The sequence below is a fragment of the Clarias gariepinus genome, chromosome 7, assembly GCF_024256425.1.
Source record: "Clarias gariepinus isolate MV-2021 ecotype Netherlands chromosome 7, CGAR_prim_01v2, whole genome shotgun sequence".
Taxonomy (NCBI): domain Eukaryota; kingdom Metazoa; phylum Chordata; class Actinopteri; order Siluriformes; family Clariidae; genus Clarias; species Clarias gariepinus.
This window is the reverse complement of record NC_071106.1, coordinates 32,035,630-32,056,518: the sequence shown is the minus strand read 5'-3', so window position 1 is coordinate 32,056,518 and position 20,889 is coordinate 32,035,630. Positions and strand designations below refer to the sequence as shown.

The window sequence follows — 20,889 nt, the reverse complement described above, 5'->3', positions numbered from 1 at the left end:
CCGCTTGGATTTTCAGTAGGTCTTCCGTTGTGCGCTCGAACCCGTTACTCTCCATCCCACTTCTGACACCAATGTAGCGTTTTTACGCCTGAAGAAATGCTGGAGAGACGAGTGAGCTTATTTGCTGCCCAATGCAATGGCTGGGAGTACTTTATTCAGCATACAGCAGGTATGGCATGAGCAGCACCTTCACTCAGGAGCCTACATCTAATTCAGCATCAGCCTGAACTAGAGCACATTTCACACGTCACACACTCCAACACACACACAACAGGGCCGAAGTCACTAACCCAAACACCTTTCCCCATCATGGTGAACACACCGACATCCCCGCAAGGCATGCTGGTCGTCAGCCGCCGCCCCGCCCACGCCACAATATATATCCTTTACCTTAAACCTATGATATATGATATATATAATTTTTTTTTTTTTTGATGAATCATTAAATAAATGTTTTTTGTGTACTGGAAGGACTGGTAGCATTTTGTACTGTATATGCCAAGTCTTTAAAAGTCTTTGTGATAACTGACACCTGGTAGGTGTCAATTTTTATAGGCGACAGCGAGACTACATTGATGGTGCATTAATCCTTTACAGGTTTTGTTGCATGTCCTCATATTCCTTTTTTTTTTTAGTTTATTTTCTAATGATAACAAATGACCTGCATTTCACACACGAAAGACAAAAAAGCATTTATTGCTTTGCTCACTGCCTAATGGCTATTCTATTATAGACATGCATCATACCAATCATAAAACTATTTATCACCACATTGTGGAAGTAAATAATTTTGAGACTATAACCATAACTCTATAGCATTAGCATATTTGAAAACAGCTATAATAGATGTTGGCATGATAAATAGCGCTCCACGCTAAAAGGAACAGGCTGTCTACAAGAGAGATGATCTGAGAGTCAACTTTTGTCTCATGGGTCAGCACTTTTAGAGTGGGCGGCATATCACTCCCTCAAACTAATAGCATTCCGCAGTGGTTCGCTCTCAGGGAACTGTGCTGATTCTGTATAATCCAACAGAATAAAACTGATGATGCGACAAGTAGTTGTTTTCAAAAAGAAGGCCGGTGCTGACTTGTTGAAACCTGTCCTCTTTTTTTTTTTTGCAATGGAAATATTCTTCATATACTGTATGCACAGCTTCTAGACATTTAATATCCACTACACAGCTACTTCTGACTGTTCCTGCATCTTGTTTAAAATGGAAATTTGGTTCCTTTTTTACGTCACTGCCCTGAAGATCAGAGTCACTCTACCAGCAAATCTCATGCATACCTCCCTGTGTATCTATTCTTAAATCGAGGCTCAGAACATCATTTTTATATTACACCTGCTCATTCATGCAGTTTATCAATCAGCCAATCATATGGCTGCTGCCTTAGGCACAATGCATAAAATCATGCCGATACAGATCAAGAGCTTCAGTCAATGCTCACATCGAACATCAAAACGAAGAAAAAAGTGTTATCCCTGTTACTTTAATCATGGTGTACATGTTGTTGCCAGATGGGCAGGTTTGAGTATTTCAGAAACTGATGATCTCCTGGGATTTTTACACAGAATGTTGCAAATAAACAAACAAAAAACACTAAGTGAGTTACAGTAGGTTTCACCCCTGTCAGCCAGGAACAAGAACCTGAGGCACAACTGCACAGACCAATCCAGTAGAGATTTGAAGATAAAAAAGACCAAATGATCTTCAAGTGTCCTCCTATACAGCCTGGGTGAGGCAGTTCTCTTAGTTAGCATGATATTTCTGTTCTTGGCTGACAGAAGTGGAACTTGTGGTGGTAGTTCATATACCTCAGAATTTGGTGTTTTGTCTATGCTATGCTTTTCTTCTCGTCACGGTTTTAAACAGTGATCTGAGTTATTTTATCTCTCCTGGCAGATCAAAGTAATTTTCCTATGACCTCTTTTCATTTCCACATACACAAAACTGTCAATCAAATTTTCCCCCTCACCATTCTCTAAAGACTGTTGTGTGTGAAAATCCCAGGAGATCATCAATTTCTGAAGCACTTAAACCAGACCATCTGGCACAAACCACCAGGCCACAAGCATTGAGATTTATTGTATAATAAATCATACTGATGTTCATTCGTCACATGATTGGCTGATTAGATAACTGCATTAATGTGCAGGTTTACAATAAGATGGACTTATTTACTAACTTCCTTTTACTTGATTTATTAATCTTTTTTTTCACCTACTGTTACCAACATTTTTGGTCTTACTTAATACAATAAATAACTCTTATTAACATATTTAGCCCCTTTACCATAAACAATATAGTATCTAAGAGCATGTTGCTTAGTACGTTATTGAGTAGGGATGGAAGTTACTCATGCGCACTGTTATGTAATTATTATGTAATTAAGTAATTTATTTACTTACTTTTAATTAAATACAGTATGTACTCTTGCCTTCTCTTACTTACGTAATGTACTTACTATTATTGAACAATTCTTACATATTTTACTCTTTTTATTACTCTTACTTAAATACTTACAGTACTCTTACTTACTTAATGTAGTGTAAATATTTTAACTTCTTCAGTTATTCTAATTTACTCTTACTTACTGGTACTGTATGTAATCATGTGATTATTTGTATTTACTGTATTTAATTACTCCTAATTTAATACTTTCTTTTATTGTTCTGTAAATATTCTTACTTTTTTAATTACACTTAATTAAGTAGTTACTCTTACTTACTTACTTACTTACTGTTACAGTATGTAATCATTATGTAATTATTCTATTAACTTATTTAATAACTTTTAATTAAGTACTTACTGTACACTACACTCCAAAGTAAGAAAAAGCACACTTTAGTGTATTACAAATAAATTCAAATCTTCTACACAAAAAATTGTATCATCATTTAATTAAATGAAAAGTATACTAATTTCATGCTGTTACCATTTTTTTGGAATTATACTTTAAACATAATACAAAATAATTGTATTATAGCATACTTTCCAAAAAAATGTTTTGGGAAAATATACTTTAAGTGAAAGGTCAGTGTAATTGACAAAGCACACATATTCAAACTTTATTTTTCAATTTATTTTTTCGGTATATTTTTTTTTTATGTGGTTGAAATAATACAGAAAATATACATTAAAATAAAAATTTTAAGTCAATTTTCAAATTACACATTCATATTTGAATGTACTTATCCATGCTTATATTTAGTGCACCACTCCCTCTCCCTTTATCTTTTGCGTGTGCGCTTTCAAACTTTTTTGCATGCTGAATCTCTCCTGCGTGCGTACTCTCTAGGTCATTCAGGCTCATTTACAGTATGTGCATTTGAACTCTGTCTCTTCCATGTCCGTGTGCTTAATATAATGAAGCTACACTTGCTCAGATTGCAGCAGTGTTAGAACTCACAATTTCAGCCAATCAGAAACTAGAGACAAAGCTGGAAGCTGCATCATTGCATACGTTGGTCTTATTGTTATTAAATTTTATCGTCATAAGGTACATTTTGCAGTTTTTGTTAGGTAATTTGAAATTAAGTACAAAGTTTAAACTGTAGAATGTATTGTCTAATGATTTATTGCTAAATTTTATATACGTCATTTCTAGTATAATGCTCTAGCTAAAATCAACAACAAATTTGTAACCTTGTGCAAATTAAAACTGTTTAATAAAATTTGCCTTGTCATTACTGATGTAATGTGTTTCAAAAGCATGGTATAATGTAGAAAATGCATTCAGCATTTGTAAAAGGTCCTAAACACCTTTAGTGTACTGGTAACACATTTGGAATACAGTAGTATAAAAGACTGTGTGTACACAGTGTGTGTGACTGTGTATAATTTAAGTGTATTTTTTTAATAACCACAAAGTGTACTTTTTAGTTTGGACAGCATCCTATTGTTGCAATAAAAATATATTTAGGGTATATTACTTGTGTATTTGTAACACAGTAAAAATTTTGTTAATTTTAGGTTGGTACATTAGTACACAAACAGCCATATACTTTAAGTGTATAATTTCCACTTTAGTACACAAAAGTATACTAAATAAACTTACAATTGTGCTTTTATACAATTTGATTACAACTTAAATGCACTTAGTACAAAATTGGTTGCTGCAAATAGCAAACTTTAAGTATACTAGTCATTAGTTTGACTGCATGTACACTTAAGTATGGTTTGGCATTCTAGGATCTAATATACTTAGTATACTTCTTTTTCCTCTAGAGCTTACTTACAGTACGGTCATGTAATTAGTATGGAATTATCCTTTTTTGCTAAATTATTTACTCTTGGTGACATACCTAATTACAGACTTTCTTACACATAAATATTAACTTTTACAACTGAGCTTCACTGTGTACTTTATTGGAAATATAAATGCTGCACTGCGTACTTCTGACTATTGACATTTACATTGTTTAGTTGGTCAACATTTACATTATGTCCAAAGTGACTTGCAATGAAGGGGAAATAAAACCGAGCAGCATACAATGTAGGTACTATTAAACAAACCTAGCAATTTAGGGATTTAAACTTTCAGATCTCATTGGATCTTTTAAACCTAATGTAAACTATGTAAAGTGAGTTGCTTAGTGGAACACTCAGACCGGTGTATCCTTTTAAACTCAGCTGAAACCATGCAGCAGTTATTGGTTATGCGGGTCATACGAAAGCATAAACTCTCTTAATCCACTCAGATCAAGGGACAAAGAATAGCCACTTCTTTTATAATGATGCTGAGACATGAGGATAACTGGCAGTCTAATGTGGCACTTTAGACACTGTTTCTCATTGTTGTGCATTCATGGAGTCACTGTGATTTATGGAGCCAGTGTGGCGGAATACAGTCTGCCATTCTGTTTTACAGCCAGAAGAAGCTCTACTGTAGCTTAATGTCAGTAAGAGCACTACAGTACATAGCTCTGTATACATTACATGATATCAAAATCTGGCTTTCATCAATATCAATGTACATATTTGTATTTTTAGTGAATGCAGGATGATAAAGTATTTAACATTTCTAACCTTTTACTTTTCTGCTGTTTTATATTGGTAGTATGCATACAAGTACGGTACCATTCAAATGTTTAGGAACATGTTTGGATTTATTTGTTTTAAAACTATAAAATAACATATATGGCATTAGGTAATTAAGTAACAAACAACATAATATTTTAAAACATAAAGGTCAGCTGTTCGGGAATCATTCTTGCAGGAACAGTATTGTAAAGTGCATTTCTAAAACCCACCGAGCACCATCATGAAGCTGGCTCTCATGAAGACCGTCCCAGAAAAAGCAAGACCAAAACATATCTCTGCTGCAGAGGAGAAGTTCATTTAGAGTTAACTCAGAAATCCCCAATTAACAGGACCTCAGATTAGTGCCGTTGTGAAGGCTTTATAGTAAATAAAAATAAAAGTACCAGATTCAATGTCAATATCAAGTATTCAAAAGACATATTGCAAATTTCAGCTTTCCAAAGTGACTGTATAAAACAAACATCAGAATTTTCTTTTCTTAATGTCACTCTTCATTCAATCCAGATTTAATGACAATAGCAAAACATGTTAAAATTAGCCACTGTTGCTAGGCACTGCAGTATACAGGATACTGTAAATGCATCCTCTGGAACTTCGATAGACAGATTCATGTAGCAGTCTGGTTGGTTTTACAGAGATATTTGTACATTCACCTTTTGTTATTTATATGGTAATGCAATCACTTTTGTATATCAAGATATACATGTGGTCATTGATCTTAAAATCTACACAGAATCTTGTCTTTAAAATTTATGTAAGCATTTAATTTAAGGCTGTAAGTGGTCAGAATGGAATCCTTTGCATTCTATAAAAAGTCTGGGGTTGACTATGTTCCTGGTTGCATGTACTTTTTTGCAAACAGTAAAGATCTAGCTTGTGAGATTACATCTAAGGCTGAATCTATAGAAAGCTGCAGGCCTACCCTGATAAAAGCATCAGACTTTCTTCCAGACTTTGTGTCATACAGTACAGACATTATATAAGTCTGAATTCTCTGAATTATAAAAACATGCACTGGTTGGAAATTTGCAGTAGTATAACATATAATACTCATTTTTCTTTATTGTGCATGTATAAACCTTTAGACTTTATCATTTTTAACTTGCCATTCATTTATTTTTGATTATATCTTGTACAGTAAAAAGTTAAGTTTCTATGGTTTATAAGGTTGTGGAGTGACTTTTTGCTTTGAGCGCTATTTCTGTTAAGCATGCAAAAGTTGCACCCTTGAATTATCCAAATGGCTAGATCAACTGTGTTGTTAGAAAGTGAGTCTAACTTAACTACAGTATGAAAATGGGGAACAATACTCCCTGGACAGAGGATAAACTAAAATGTCTGATAGCATTTCAGGCAGATGCCTCAGTACAGGCAAAGCTAGAGGGAATGTACAGGAACAAGGCAAATTATGAGGGAAAATTTCGTGGTGCCTGCAGGCCTCCGTCGTCGTTACCACAGCAACCTATGCAGATAGATCAACAATGTGTCAAGTGTGGGTTGCCAATCCGAACAGAGTAACAGTGATGACAGTCAATCCTGAAGATCAGATCAGATTTCTGCAGTCTGAACAAGGCCTTTCCTTACTGCTAGCCTATGACCAAGGGTGGAACATCCGCAGATGGTTAAATGCAGGTTTATTCTGTGTGATTTAAATGTCTGACTCCAGGACTTTTAATTAACTAGCTATGTCCAATTTATTTAGGTAATTATCTGCCTCCGAATTATAATCTTCTACTTACTGTACTGCATTGAGTGTAATATCTCAGGGTTCTATTTGCTTTCAGTCTAAATCAGCTTCATGCTGCACTCGTGTTATAAGCTCACATTCCTAGGCCAAAAGCTTTATGTAGCTTCTTTATTAAACAACTATTCAGCTTAAGATTTTTATAAACATGCAAGCATCAGCCCTTCCTGTTTCCTTGTCAGAGATCTAACTGAAAGCAGAAAACAAATAATGTAAAGCACACAATTTTAATGCATCACACTGTCTCGTGGAAGAACAACTGAGTATTCAAGAACAATGTAGTGCTTCGTTACACAGACGACACATGAAGAAATACCAACAGTTAAAATAGAAGAGGACTTATTTGCGGCTAATTGGCCTTCCTAGGCTTTGCAACGAGAACCATTGTTAAAAGTCATATATAAATAAAATAGATGTAAGATGAATTATATAGATGTAAGTTAAAGGAAGAAGAAATTGTGAATAATATGAATAAAAAAGTGAATAATGCTAACAAATGACATGTTTATGTTTAAATGTATTCATTAGAATTAAGACAATTTTAAATTTATATTTATTGTAATAAAATGGACAGAATAACACTGTAAAGGCTACAAAAAATCTTTAGGGTGGACCTTAAGCCAGATTCCTAAAATTGAGTATAAGAGAACAAAAGAAAAAATGATAATTTGTAGACAAGGTGGACATGCTACAAAAACACAAACTCTTATAATTAAACTATTATTTCTTAAACTATTAAATCACTACATTTTCATAAGTGAAAAACACATTTGATTGACATTAAATATGCCCCAAAGAATATGTACTGTAAGTTAAACCGTGTTTAAATCAGTACTTATTATTTAAATTTTTACCAGTCCAACGTCATCTTTCTGTGATAGTATATAATTTTTATAAAATTGTGCTAAAAAATTAAGTTTATTGATTGTAAAATTCATACCTTTACTATATGTGATTTAACTTTACTTAACGTCACTACACTACAGTACACTACACTTCATTAGCTTATCCTAATGTACACTACCGCTCAAATGTTTGTTTCTTTTTGTAAAGCGATGCTAAAGAAATCCAAAACATACAATAATCTCCTTCGAACAGTTAATGTTTAGATGTATCTGATACTTGTATGCTCTGTAAAGCCTTCATAATGGCCCTAATCTGAGATGCTGTTTGTTAATTGGTGATTTCTGAGGATGGTAACTCTAAATGAACTTCTCTGCACCAGAGATACAGTAAGTTTTGGTCTTGCTTTACTGGGATGGTCTTCATGAGAGACACTTTCATTATGGTGCTTGATGGAGATGGCAAATGCAGTTGACAATACTGTTCTTGTAAGAACTATTACAGAAAGGCGGACTTCCATGTATTTAAATAACAACTGACTGTTGTTGTTGTTGTTACATAATTACCTAATTCCATTTGTGTTGTTTCATTGTTTTGAAATCTCCAGTATTGTTGTAGAATATAAAATATTAATCAGTAAAAAAAATAAAAATTAAAATGGAAAGTGTTTAAAACATTTTAGCAGTAGTGTACAGTATAAATTAACCATTGTTAAAATGCCGAAAACATGTGACGTACTTTTAAGATATCTTATATTCATTAATCAAAATACAATCTAATCTAGTAATTACAGAAACTGGTGAAATATGCTGCCATGCCATTAAAGGCTTATCAAGGACATGGTGTGTCGAAATTTTTGCCTTGGAAATGCACACGGTCTGTTACTCACACTGCAAATCCCTTAATGCTCTCTACAGAAAGTCCTCACCTCTCTGGAGAGAAATTACCAGCAGCTGCTTAATGCTCTTGTGTAAACATCATTTGTGCAACTGATGGACTTTAATGGGATTTGTCCGCTATTCATTAAGCTGCGGCAGACATTTTGGAAATGCCTGCACCTTACATATCAGCGACTAATAGATGAATTCTATGGAAAAAAAAATTTTTTTTTAGCATCACGGTGTGCATTCAGTAATCTGTAGCTCAACACTCAAAAAAGTTTTGCTAAAAAAAAAAAAAAAAACATCCAACTGTGTGTGGTACCCTGGGAATAAATGACACAGCTATAAGTATGTCTGAGTCATTCAGGTTCCTACGGAACGCCATCTGCAAGCTACTGAAATGAAGCCGTATCATTTCCACACTCTCATGCTGTTCTTTCAGCATTAACTCACAAAGCTCCGTTTTTGTAAAGTCTCTCCCGACCCGTTTTTACTCTGCTATTACAGAGAGCATCCTTACTCTTACTTTCATCAAAGTTTAGGATTTCTATGGAAAAAATCTGCAGGGTTGCCGCTCATGCATGAGCAATCATGTCTAATGCCTGGTTAATGGTTCACATGTTTAACGAAATTCATTCTGCTATTTATATTATTCAATTACAGCAAGTTTTTTATTCCTACTATACCACAGCAATTTTGCAACAACAGCTTTTTTCACTTAAAAAGAAAGTAAGTATAGGCTATATTATACCTTTTATACACTTACATTTAAGTGAGTATTGAGAAATGTCCATAAAACAAGGTGGTTGCAGTTATACTTATATAAGAGCTGCTTTAAACATAAAATTCTTCATCTTTCTTTTTTTTTTGCTTTCATAAATGCTGCTTGTTTTCCTACAGTGAAATTCTCCAAAATAAAGACATCCCAATGTTTGAACACAAGCTTCATTGCATTTGAACTATTTAGACATAAATACCTTATAATTAAAGCTAAGCAGATGACCTCTAAATATTTTGAAATTCTGACTCTTGTAAGAACGCTACATTTCTGGTCTCATTATTTTAACTAGACATATTTCACCAAATAATTCATAGCACTTAATAATTAATACGCTATTAGATGAATAACTTAATATAAGCCACGTGGGTACAGTACTATGCAAAGATTTTCAGCCAGCCCTAATTTTTTCATATTATGCTTGCAAAGAGCCAAAATTTCTTTTAATTTTTAGCATAGTATTTAGAAATAGCTCTCCAGGGATCCTGAGGGACTATTTTGGCTCTCATTTTCAGTCCAGTCCCTGTACCTGACCAATTTCAAAGAAATATTTTTGTTTTTGTTAAGCCTTACAATAATCTTAACAAAAAGCCACCTAATTTAAGGCATGAACCAGTAAAAAACAGGTGCAGATGATAACAGAAAATTAGACTTGTGATTAGTAAACTGGTGATGCTGAATGCTGAGTGCTTGGAACAGGTGAGAGGGGAAATGAGGTTGCTGCTGAAGATGTTGCATAAACAACCAATTTTTAAATTGTATCCTAAGGCAGGTTATAGCTTGGCATACTAAAATATTTTTCCCATTAATTTATTTTAATCTACATGAGGAAATGAGGGGTTGGTTAAGACCTTTGCACAGTACTATACAGTATATTGGCCAAAATTCTCATTTGGGTGCTATGCGGTCTGCTGGATTTATGCATAAATACAATTACTGATATGATAAATCTTTCTATACAGATATATTTTATAAAAAAAAAACATTTACAGAAAGAGTCTGTAGTGTCAGTGCTTTTTAGTAGTACATAAAAAAGTTATGTCTTTCTCATTATGACAAGCAAGCTTTAAGATTTTGGTAAAAAAAAAAAAAAAGAAAAAAAAAGAAAAAAAAGAGAATACTTCATATAGTTTCTACATATAATGTAAGTTGGCCTTCAAAAACATCTGAATGAAAATATAAATTATAAAAAAAATACCAAGTGTCATTCTTTAATTAAAAGAAAATGTAACCATTGGCAATTTGCTTTGGTATATATCCTTGTATAATACTGTTAATATTTGTCATTTCACCTTTGTTAGTGTGTTAACATGGCTCCTGAGTCCACTGACCTGGTAAATGGAATTCTCTTTCCTTTTTCCCCCCAACTCGTGCATTTAAAAAACATCTTTTGCGTCGAAATGGCATCCTGCCTTTTGACTGAACGATGGCCTAAATAAGACAAATAGACTGTCTGTTAAAATGGAGTGTGTCCTGGATGAGTGAACTGAATTTACTCCCATAGAATTCTGCAAGGGCTTCAAAGCAATTCCAGCATGATGCTGCAATCACAGGAAATGTGTGTAAGACCATGGTCAATCATGCTGGTGACAGATTTACTTGACAAGAAGTTGGAGCCAAGAAAAAGCTTTACATGACAAGTGGGAAAAAACTGGGTTTTCAAACAGTATTTATGCTGTTAATATAACACTCCTTATATAATGACCTGATTTATATACAGTATATAATATCTAATATGAACATTAATAGCCATGATCAAGTGAGTAGACATGTGCATTTTTCAGGCAACCCTTCCAACAAGTGTACATGCATAATTGTATTTAGTTAACTGTTCTAGACTCTCAGTGAATAGTGTTTGTCATTTCTTATGTCGCCTTTCAGAGCAAAAAACAAATTGTAGCCAGTGGCTTGGCATTCTGTTACAAAGACAAACTGCTGTTTCAAGGCCACTGATAGTCAGTAGATGAGCCTGAAATGCGAACATCTGGCAACGCTGTGGTGTAAAATGTTCGCCTGGGCCTTTCAGCTTAATAGCTTAATATTTCAGTGCTCCAGCTTTGGCTATGTGGAATATTATGTCCTGAAGGTCTGGTATTCAATGCCTACATATACACAGAATGACCCTCAAGAACTATAAGCATCAGAGAATAACAAGATCATAACAGATTTAATGAAAGTTTGGACTGGCAATTAATATTTAATTATTTTAGGTCAATATGCAAATCAGATATTCAAAGCTTATAAAAAAAATTGTGACCTGTCCCATCAAATCCGGTATTTAGTACAATTTTTGGGTAATTTGAGTTATGCATATTTTCAGATTTCTGGTTCAGATGCACATACATCAAACTGTGCTTTTGGGTTTTCGGATATGTCAGGTAGAACCAAAGTGATTATAAATATTACCAATACTGGAATAAGGGAATGTTTTTGCAAAAATGTACTCACCAAATGCTTTTATTAATAGTTTTGGTCATAGAAACAACCAAAAATAACCGATTATGTGTAACTGTTTGTGCCTTTTTAAAAAATCTTGATTAGTCATGTTTGTTTAAATGAAATAAAATTGAAATAGAATTCAATTTATCGTATTGGTGCTGGATGTCGCTCTACATTGCACAATCCTGAGGCCATATATATTTATTTATTCATAATAATGCAAATCTTGATCAAATGCAGAGATTAAAGAGTTACAGTTTTTTTAAACAATGTCTTACCATCTGCACCAACTGCACACTATTGGCCAAAGAGCAAAAAAAAAAATGTGCGACTTAATACTTGACTAGATATGACAGGTCACAATATTATTGTCATAAGATGAGTTGCAGCATGAAAAGTTTAAAGTGTGAACTGTAAAAATTTTTACTTTATAATGAATGTCTGAATAATAAATTAAATTTAAATAAAAAATAAAAAATAAATAAGAATTTAGCTTAAAAAAATCTGTACAACACTAAGGTTTTCAGGATCACTCAGTGAAATGATAGTATATTTGTTGCAAGATGCTGAAATGTGTAAATGTGTATTGTGAATAGTATTTGAGCTATATTTCAATACTATTGTTAAATTTACATTTCAACCATAGACATTTGAAAATGTATGCTTTCATTGAAGCTGCGTGTTCAATTTAGGACAAATGACAATTACAATTATATCAATAATGAAGATCTTTCAAACTTTAAAATGTAAAATCCCTAAAAGAATATTAAGTTCTCTACCATAAATACAAGTTTAATTGATCAACTCTAACCATTAATATAATTTACATTTCCTTTTTACACTGTATACATATTTTTATGAATAAATAATATATAAAATCATACAGTGTATATATATATATATTTTTTTTTTGTTTTTTTTTACTGTATTGCTGTCATGTCAAATTTCTGTCACACAATGTGGTCAGTATGGTTCAATCCATATTTAAAAAAAAAATGTTTCCTTACAACGGATACATTTCAGCGAAATGAGCAATAATTGTGCATCAGGTTTTTCCTTGTTAACATTTGTGCTGCAGTGTCTGTATTGAGGTCTTCAGCTGGATTTGAAGGTGCTTACTTATGTAAATGAAAGCAGGCTAGATTGAGGCTGAGTAGAAAGTCCTGTTTACAAAAAAAAAAAAACAGTTAATTAAAGTTCAGGACAAGAGGCAGCAACTGAATAGTTGATCTTTTTGGATATTGGACTGTTTTTGTAGTGCACTTAACCCCCAGGTTGTGTTTCAGTAATGTCTGATATTTGAATTTTTTCTCTATCATAATAACCATTTCTTTCATGGGACTGGACTGACAAATTGCAGAGCCATGTTTTCTTTGTATGTTTTTTTTTTCTTCTTTTTTCATGATGGTTCTGAAATAGCCTCAAAACAACTTTAGTCATCCTGAAAAGCAAAATGCCTCCCATGTTGCTGTTCAAAGGGTGCATTTTTCATTATTGTCTTCTGTGATGCAATATGAAGGAGTTTGTTATTGGTCAATAATGGTTAATGTCATTGTGATTGATAGGAGGGAAAGTGCATGCCATCCATCCGGGCCAAACAGCACGGACAATTTGGTCCCTGTGGACCCCTGGGGCATCATCGGTATTCAAGCTTGCAATCTCCTGATGAAAGAGCGAATGCTTTTCTATTGCATCACTAGGGAGATTAGGTTGGGCATTGTTGACAATTTCACAATGAAATACATGATTACTATGATAATATTATGTCTCATGCTCCTGAATGAACAGGAAAAACTCATGCACAGATAGAAGTCTGTCAGCTGGCTGTGCACAGATGGATTGGTATGACAAATTCTGATAACGGAATTAGTAGGAATAACTCGTAAGTTGCTTTATTTGTTTGCGGATTTGGTGGGTTGGGAGCAACGAAGTGTGACAACAAAGCGAAACACAAACACTGCTTCAGAATGAACGTATGCTGATGACATGGCTGTTAAGCCTCACTGTAACAAATGTGTGTTTAAAATTCAACCCCTAAAATAAAAAAGGTCGGATACATAAATTGAGCCAGACATTTCATGTGACAATTATATTCCATACTACACATGTAGGCTTTGAAATAAAAATGAGTGTATCTAACTTCAGTGGATGAAACCGTAAAACTACAGAATTAGAAAATCAAATGGAATGCTTACCAAATAAATCTACAGTACAAGCCTGAAAAATCAGCTCCTGGATTGGGGAATGTTGCTATAATTGAGACCAGGAGTACATTGAAAATTAGCCTCAAGGGAAGATTGCTACTTAACAGTGTTAGATTAACAGGAGATTTGATTGCTTTTAAAGGTCATTTGCTTATTATCTAATTTACAATGAGTAATCAGTGCTTTTTTATATGCACATCCTATAAAGCTGTTTTAAAACTGCAGTGTAATATTGCTCATGTGCTGCTATACAACTTTGATGGTACAATAAGCTGGGAGTCTCAGACAGCATCTCTTACAATCATGTGTGCTCATTAGGATATTAAACTACACCAAGATACAGTAGGTCTTGACTTACCCTCAAGACATGGATTCTCTTTATTCCTGGTCATGTCTCGCTATTCATTTTGGATAGATTTTACATGCTTTTGCAGATCTGTAAGACATTGTCATTGGTGATGCACAGCACATTCACTATTTCATCTGCAGTCCATGAATAAAAGCATTGTGAATTGCCAATTGTGGTAACACAGACATTCAATTTTGTTGGCCACAGGAAGACATTTACTGCACCAACACCACCAATTTCCAAGTTCCCCTTAGATGTTCTGGTCAGTTTAACCTCCATCTGCATTCTTGTTCTCTGTTTTTGTATATATATATATATATATATATATATATATATATCCAGCATTTTACTAGTGCTTGGATACTTTCCAAGATGTACTAAGTTTTCTTAGTACACAAAAGCTATGATCAGACTGCCTGCTTCATGTCCTTTAATTTTGATAACATGTGGAAATTGCTTCAGGACAGAATTTCGGTTGTGGCAATAACTCCCAGTCAAGTTCCTGTAATGTGCAAATGGTGTTGGTGAATAATTGTGTATACGGTTCCCACAGACAGATGCAAGCTGGCGACAAGTTATCTGTCGATTTTCAAATATGAGGCACTCACCTCAGTGAACGTTCATGTCGAGCGTTTTTTTTACACATTCATTTACAAGACATTTCATCAGAAATCCCAGTTTGACTTGAACGCCCTTTATAGTTCATTGACTGATAAGTTCCTTAAAAAGTAAGAAATATTACTGTACAATGTATGTAACTATATAACTATTTATTGTTATTCTGTCAACTTTAAAAACATTTTCTTCAAAATGAGATCTGTCATATTGCGGGCTGTCGACACAGACATTAGACCTCTGCTGATATGCCGTAACCAACTCGACTCTATTACAAATTAGCTTTATGCCTTTTATTCATAACCTCAACCTTAATCAGCTGAGGTAACAACAAAAACAAAAAAAAAAAAAAACGTAATGGGTTTATGCACAGACTGTACGTCTGCCAAACATCATTAAGAGCACAGTGTGGAGGTAAGCATGTCTAAAGGAGGCATACACAAAAGGGGAAATGATCTGGCAACCTCAGGTGACCGGCTTCGTCTATATGATCTGCCATGAGCCGAACTCTTCTGGGGTAACAGCTGCCATCCCTAGGGGTATTATCATGGTTCAAGGATGACACTGTGTATGTTATTGTACCCACACAAGTAATGTAGGCAGGAGAAAGCTGCCAAACACAAGCGTGAAGCCCTGCAGTGCAGAATTCAAGAAGCCACAATAAGATCTCAGCCTGAGGCTTGGCAATCTGTTTCCCTGCTTTCTCCCCTCTTCCTCGGCTGTTATTCCACCTCTCAGCTGTTCATTAGCTGACCATTGAAGAGAGAGCGCTAGTGCTTCGGCTGTGTGCGGAGATCTCAGGGCTGGTAGAGGGTCTCTCTTGCCCTGAGTCAGTGTGACGCTCAGTCTCAGCACAGGACCGGATGAATAATGCATTCATGGTGGTGTCACTCAGGGAACAATTGCACTGGTTAATATTCACAGCATGTGCATTCAGAGGCCCTCATGGAACACATAACTGTTTTATAGGAGCGGAACGCAAACATTATATTGACACCATAAGCGGCACATGTTAACACAAATCTTGCTTTCCAAACTACAAAGAAGAGAAAAAGTCAGCCAGAAGCCAGTTCTGGAATTCCAGTAGTGCCAATCGTGCTGTATGGAATAATTTGTCAGAATCAACTGTCATTGCTTCTATTGTAAGATCAAATAGAAACTGTTGATGTGGATTTCCCCTTGACATTTACTTGTCCTATCTGTAGTATCACTGTGACTGGCATATTGATATAATATTATTCCTGTTATCGGTGTGGTAGTAATTGAAGTCATGTAACTGGCGAGTTACACTACAGTATCACATACAGTAACATGAACATGGGTGATATAATGACAAATGTCTATATAATGATATATGATTACTATGGAACAGATCTTTTCACAATGTATGTATAATAATATTAAAGGTTAAGACCATTTATAGTCTATGCATTTTCTATGTTTTGATGTATATGTGCAGTATAAAGTGCCTTAGATTCTTCTTTTCAGCAAAACCTAAACAATATGATGAGATTCATTTTATTTCATTGTAATCAACCATTTCCATGGTTGGTTCTGGTAAATAAAAAATAATATAAATATATATATATATATATATATATATATATATATATATATATATATATATATATATATATATAATAAACACCACCAACAACAACAAATAATAAAAAATAATAAGAATACTTATTATTATTATTATTATTATTATTATTATTATTATTAATAATAATAATAATAATAATAATAATAATAATTATAATTTGTGAGTTAAGCATTTTAGAATGTCAGAATGTCCCAATTCTGGTTCTTGTAAAAAGTAAACATCCTAAAATTAATGATAGCTTAAATTCTGAACATTTTTTGAACACATAAACGCACAGTTTGACTTCTGAAACGTCCCCCATTAAACATACTGTATACCATTGAACAATGTTGTGTTTCTGGCATAGGTCCGTGCCTCTTAAGATTTTTTAAGGGGTAATATGTGCAAAAAAGTTTGCCATAATGACATTTAACAACTTATTTAGTTTAATGTAATTTAACTTATTTATTTATTTATTTATTTATTTATTTATTTATTTATTTATTTATTCATTTATTATTCATCTGTTTGTTTGTTTGTTTAATTTAAAATAAAGGGACCATGAAACAATTAGTTTTATAATTGTAAAATAGGGTTTTGTTTTGTTTCTCTACATAAGCTGTTGTTTAAGGCATTATTCTAAATGATAGCACGGTTATGCATGTATTTCTGTCTGCAATTTTCATGGTTTACAAAAGGACATGTTTGTCACAGATAAACTGATTTAAATAAAACATTAATTGTTGATAGGGTAATGTTTTTTTGAGGAGTCTCCAGTTTTAGAACAAGCTCCTTGTAGTTTCTTAGCAACATGACAAGCTGCATCTTTCTATTAGAGTTTAGACAGAGTAAAGAGGCCTGTGAGTACGACTGTTTACAGCTGCTGTAATATAAGATATACCAATTTTTTGCACAATAATAAGCTTGATCTTTTATCCCAGCTTGTGCTGTCTTGTTATTGGAAAATAATCAAGTTTTGTCATTTTCCTCAAGTAGAGACACCCTGTGATGTTTAATACCTTACACATGTCAGTCATACTGTATGACAATATTGTGAAAAGAGTTCTTCAATATACAAAAAAATGCATTCAAATATTAAGGCCAGATGACAAATTTTATTTAATTTCCATATAAAATGTATTTATTATAATAATAATAATAATAATAAAAATAAAAAAAAAAAAAAAAAGATGGCCAGTGGAAAAACGTCAGAAAAATAAACAGCCATATAATTGTTACAGGTAAAAAAAAAAAAAAAAATTCCTTAGCTGTTTGTTACTGTATTGATACTATAAGACAGACAACAATTTAACCAATGAAACAATTAATTTGAAAGAGCTATGTGCTGCCTTTTGCCACACGATTGACTTAAGACGTTCATTGTAGGCTGAGTGGTGTTTCCAAATTGACATGTACATAGGATTGTCTTTGCGAGTGTTTGGACGCCTGTTGGTTGCCGAAGGTTGGGGTCGTCAACATGATAATCATTGCATCTACTATAAGCAACGTTGAGCTTCATAAGGCGAGATCAATGATCATTGTGCTTTCTCTGTTTGCATTACTGTTACCATGACAACTAATGTCATCTGTTTGTCTTTGCTTGCTTGTTTTCTGTTCCATCTCTTTCCTGTCATTTTTGTCTGAGTTTGTAAGCCCTTAATTAGTTAGTCTATTTATACCCAGCTATCTTACTGGCTGTTTAAGTCCAAATCTTAATTTCTGTGTTTTCTAGTTTTATTTTGCTTAGTTTCATTAGTTTCTCATTATGGAATATATCTACCTTTATCTTTACTAGTTTAAAAAAATACTTGAGTATTTTTTTGATTTGCACAAATAATAATGCACACACAAAGTTCACACACTTGTGTCCTGTCCAGCATCACAGCACCTTACATTAACAATCAACATCGATGCAGCTTTATACGGTACATCAGTTTCTGATTTCTACTGTAATAATAACTTTATAGAGATTTCACAAAACATCTTTTTTTTTTTTTTTGGTTTTTTTTTTCTCACTGGAAAATTATTCCTTGCTTTATTTTAACACAACACTCTTGTCCCTGCTAAAAAAATAAAACAGAAACTCATGACTGCATGTCCGGTGTGAATATGACTACACTCCTGGATAACATTTGCAAGTTGAAATACAAGCTCTCGGCAATGCGCTGACATATACACGACCAGTGGGCAGGCTAAAAATGGACTCTCGCATTCAAGAGAAACAACTTAATGCAGGTTTGTATGACAAGTACAATAACTGGCTTCTGTAATACTGTTCCGAATGTATGCTGTGTGTTAGTATTGCCTGGAAAGGGTGTCAGCATCAGATTTTAGATTTTAGTCTGAGGCAAGGAATGAAATAATAACTGGGCAAATAAAACTGCCTTGGAGAGGTAACATGTGTTTCTGTCAGTAACCCAAAGTCTGCTTTAAACAAATAAGTTCTTGTTTTCAGAGAAAGGCTTCTTTAAGTGTCATAGCTGAAGTCATAATGGCATCGATTCCACCATGAGTAATTCTCTCCCATGGAGTTGCTTGAAATATTCTGACCCAAACTTCTGGCTGTGCAACAACCAGCGGTTGTTGTTTTTTTTTTTTCAAATTATGTTTGCATCCCTAAATTTTTTTTTTTTTTTTTTTTAAATGGCTTCAACGATCCTTATAATGAATTCAGTCTTCAGGTTTTTAATTCTAGGGACTGTGTCAATATAAATACAATGCTAAAGGATTCATTACAGATGTCACAGGCCAGATAGTAATCAAAAGATCACAGCCCGATTGGTAATCAAGAGCTTTGCAGCTTAGGTGTATCAGCATCCATTACATATAAGATATCTATTACGACAGATCTTATATACTGTATCATTCCCTGTGCTTTGTTCTCTGGGTTGAGAAGTATGTTCTCCCTGGGAAACACTGGGGGAAGGGCAGATAATCTGTCATAATTGTACATTTAATCTTTTCAGGTATATTTTGTGCAGCCGTGCAACCTTTCAAATGTTTCCTAAGGATGCTGATGTGATGACAGTGCTGACAGTTTGCGGTCATTACTGTACTGTTCGTGCGTCATCTCAAGACAAAACTTCTTCATCTTAGTTATGAAGACGTCTTAATAAGATTCCCCTTAATTGATCTGGATTTAGTATGTGAGTGTTTTTGTGCATACTGAAAAGATTCATGGTGTTAAATCCAAACGTAGTTTGCATTGACTTGCAGATTTGTGCACAAGATTATTTCCAGCTGGTACACAAGTCTGCTTTATGAATACGTCCATGATTTGTGTGCAGCTTCAAAAAAGACAACCTTTCATTTCTTCTCTCCAGGCTTAAGCTCCTCGTCAGCAGCACATAACAAATGTCAGGCTCATTTTCCAGTGAACTTCATTCTAACAGTGGCAGGAGACTCCGAGCGTAACATCTATCCTTGCATTTAATGCTGCACATTTTTTGACTTGAATATTAAATATTAACTATATATCACAGCTAGAAAGAAAAGCTCTCTTACCTTGTTCAAGCAAGCTCTACTCCTTTCACATACTGCTTCATTCATTCAAACCATCTCCTCTCTTGCAGCTTGTTTTTCTTCCCTTCCTTTGTTTCCTTTCAAACTGAAGACTGCATTCTAATCATGTACCTTATTTCTCTCCTGCTGTGAATGGTCAGAGTCCAGCGTTGAGGCAAGCAGGATTCAATAATCTGATGCTCGAGGACGTAAGCTGCCGGCGTATCTTCCTGCTGTCCTCTTCTGGCATACACGCGCTCTCTTTCTCTCCACGCCTCTCACGACTAAAGACTAATGAAGGAAGGATGTAGGCGAGAAGCAGGCACGACAGGGTGATGCTTGCCCTCTGTGTCCTTTTTTCTCGCTCTGTGATTAGTGAGATGGCTGTGGCGGAGGCAGGCTGTCAGAACGCATGGAGAGACATCTGCGAATGTGTTTATGTGGATCCAAATTCGCCTCCTCGCTAAGGCTGAGGACCCCCCCTCCTCTACCAGTTGAGATAGTCTTGCTAATGGCCTGTACCATTACAGCTTGTAGCAGGGTGGGCTGTCGCAAAGAAATGAGAAAGGAGGGGAGAGAGGGAAGGACAGGGGAAGGGAAGAGAGAGGAGGGAGAAAAGAGGAGGTAAAGGACTCTGTGGGGGGTATTCACATTGTGTGTTAGTATATGTGCATAGATACTTCTCCTGCTTCCGCTTTCTCTCCCCTCCTTTAATCTGTCAGGTTAATGCAATAATGCACTGCAGCTGGATTTATTTCTGGATTGTTCTTTTATTTATACACTGTAAATCCTGACTATGTCGAAAGTATAGTCTAAATAAAAGTGGTTTTACTGGTGTAAAAGTACAACAAATTGGTGCAAAATTCTTGGGCAACTTCACATTTCATCATGTTACATTGAACT

The 20,889-nt window shown here is 34.4% G+C and overlaps 1 protein-coding gene across 2 annotated transcripts in view; it reads right to left on the bottom strand.

The window, feature by feature from the left end:
* The window catches only part of b3gat1a (beta-1,3-glucuronyltransferase 1 (glucuronosyltransferase P) a), a 133,863-nt gene extending 113,427 nt beyond the window's left edge, over positions 1 to 20,436 (bottom strand). For both annotated transcript variants that reach the window (XM_053499794.1, XM_053499795.1), the window contains exon 1: positions 19,990 to 20,436. The gene's annotated coding sequence lies outside the window, so the exon portion shown is untranslated. The remainder of the gene's footprint in view (positions 1 to 19,989) is intronic.
* Between the last annotated feature and the right edge of the window lie 453 nt (positions 20,437 to 20,889).